A 3,225-nucleotide genomic window follows, 5' to 3' on the forward strand; every position below is an offset into this window, starting at 1 on the left:
CATAATATCGTACTGAATAATAGCCTTATTTTGTACCGCGGTCGCGTGCTTCTCTTGCGCCTACAGGAGGTCGGTTATTTTGCGGGAATGAAACCCAGAACTCTGTGTTTGTGAAGCGAGCACCTTAACCCTTAAGATTCAATTACATCCATAAATAGACATTTTCATATTAATACTAATATCATAAATTACAACACAATATTTGTGAAAAGGGATTATTGTGCATGCACCTAATAATACAATACATGTGTATCATATTAGTACTGTACAGTTGACTTCCGTTTTGCAACAACAACGTCTTTACAGAATGCTACTTTGAACTTATAATTACCGATGCTTACTAGCTTTACTTACTTAAGTCACCCCATTTTATGGTGTACAGATGGCATTTTTTACAAAGGAAACATTCCAGAGAGTTCATAGAGATAGTAGCTTATACCAATGTTTTAAAGTAGTTATAAATAGTTGGTTGCTGTAGGATTTCATATTTTCTCCGTTAAGAAGACACGTGACCTACCCGTCTTATAACATCTATAATGAGTTTGTTAAAGCAGTGTATGTTTTACGTACGCCAATCTTCGAATATTTATTTTATTTACTTTGTGAACATACGCCTTTAGATCGGCGGCACTCAAAGGTGTGCGTTCAATTTAAATGCAATAAAATAAGTCACTTAATTACTGTACACTTAATAGGCATCCTTATAAAATATAATTGATACAAACTTAAAAATAACTAAAATAAAAATGAAAAATTGGGTAGTGAACTTAAAATGAAAAAAAAAAAAAAACAAACAATAAAGCAATAAATAATATAAAAATACATTTGTGTACACATACATAAATATATCCCTCCATACTTAATGAACTAACCCCTTTTTTCAAATTTGACCCCCACAGGCCAAAATAAAACAAACAGTTTCATACAAATAAAAATTCAAAAATGCATAGATGCAGTTAAACAAGGTATACAATTCATACTTGAATCAGTAGTGCTCCCATCTACTCCATACCACCACACCCCTTCTATTATACATTATTATATTATTATACATTAGAATGATGTTCCATTGCATTGTAGTAAGACGATTGTAAAAAAGTTCTAATATTATAATATAAACTGATTATACAATTAATATTCAAAAAAAAAAGAAAAACAATACAACATAATAAATTTGTATTATAATAATATTGACTTAATTCAATTATACCCCTATCTACCCACCCCTCCCAACTCCCTTCCATACATTACGGTACATTTTCACGCATTGTAGTGTAACAAATATAAGATATGAAGTAAATAAATACACAGTAGCAAATAAAATTAGAAAAATGGTTAACAAAATAAAGCAACTAAAACTAATAAGTAATAATACTAATTAATATTCAAAATGCAACAATACAAGGAAAAAAAACATATTCATATTAAACTAATGTAGACTTAATAAAAGAGTATGAAATGGCGTGGCTTTTGTATTTCAATTAGAAAATGTCACTTTCTGTAAAAATAACAAACAATTACTTACTCGGCATACATATAGTCTATCACTAATATCAGCTAGACTTGCAGTAAAAACAGAAATACCTTTTTACTTTGACCCTGGGCCCTGGAATTCTTTGCCAAATTCAGTTACAAAAAGGAAGTCTGCTTACTAGTAAAAATAATATAATATAGTTTACTTGAAACGATGTCACTGTCACATACTCCGTCTAATAATTAAGGTACGCATGCAATTATGACTAATACTTGTCATCGCAGTTTATCATTTACTTGTTTTGGATACTTAATTATTATTTTTCGAACCATGATTTACAAAGTTCTCTAATTAGGCCTATTAATGGTTTAATTTGCTATAATGAATTATAGGCTTACTTATATTTCCTCATTATCGTAAGGCGTCTATTTTTATTTAAGTTAATCAAATGAAAAATAATATATAATGAAATGCATGCCTAATAAAACCATATCATGTTATAATATAGGCTACTGTAAAAAGAATCCAACTGCTAGTTAACGAACATAACACAGTATGGTCATAAATTATGATTATTGAATATTCTATTGATTTCATGAAGAAGGTCCTAGGGTTGGGATAGTTTCTTGTAAGAAAAAAAGGGCTAGTAAATATTTAATATTAGGCCGCATTTTTCACTCAGATGATCTAATCACATTTAAATTCAAATCAATCATCGTGACGTAAATATTTTAATATTATTAAACATCTGTTTTTACTTAATTACTGGTGAAATATCGCTGGAAATTGCTCAACTAAAATGGACATCCCAACAAACCACAGTATCCGGCGTTAGTTAAGTTTCATCAATCACAAAAGGTGTCAACATTTTCGGGGCTAAATTTTTATTCGAAGAAGGAATAATAATGAAGAAGGATCATATTCCCGTGCCACTGGTTGTGGTGAATCTAAGCGCCAGTATAATCTGAATCTGTTTCATGTTTTAATGTGTCTGACGTCATAATGTTGAGGAATCATTGATATACAACGTGGCTAGACTATCAGACCCTCCTCTTTGTATTATCTTAAGCAACCTGTTCAAATCAGACGATGACAGATTCAGATTAATAAAGTAATGTACTAATATTATTTTGTCTATCCCGGAGGATTTTGTTTTACGCCAGAAAGTCCACAAAATAGGTATAATAAAACTTACAATTTTTGATTAAAATATTGACGAATAAGTTACATTTAGCAATATTGTATTATTACACGAAGACAACCAGCAGCATCAACAGCAAAAAAGCAGCATTATCTCTCAATAATTTTAGATTAAGCAATAAGAAAACAAAGAATGTATGATATAATTCCCTTAATCTCACTGACATTTAAGTTAATTCAAAAGTTAGCTTGTGCCAATGCTTACAGGTTTTCCCCTTTATTCACTTTAGTTAACTCTTCAATTCTCTCTCTGATGAAGTCAGGTGCTTTCTACTTTTGTCATGCAACTCCTTCATTAAATCTACAAACATATTTCTCAATAATTACCAAGACGTCTGATTGTATCGTTGTTACTAAGGAAAATTTGAGAAATTTTTATTTGTTGTCAATTTTGATGTTTGTATTTTTGTATAAATTAAATAAATTTAAATTTAAATTAATTTAAATTTTAATTTTAATAAAATAGAGATAAATGTTTGAAATTCAATCAAGATAGAAAATTGAAGTATACAGCGATGGTATGGATTTGGTTGCGTCTACCAGAAATGAGT

Source organism: Anneissia japonica, unplaced genomic scaffold, assembly GCF_011630105.1.
Source record: "Anneissia japonica isolate Jap-2015-1 unplaced genomic scaffold, ASM1163010v1 scaffold287965_len1858130_cov191, whole genome shotgun sequence".
Lineage (NCBI taxonomy): Eukaryota > Metazoa > Echinodermata > Crinoidea > Comatulida > Comatulidae > Anneissia > Anneissia japonica.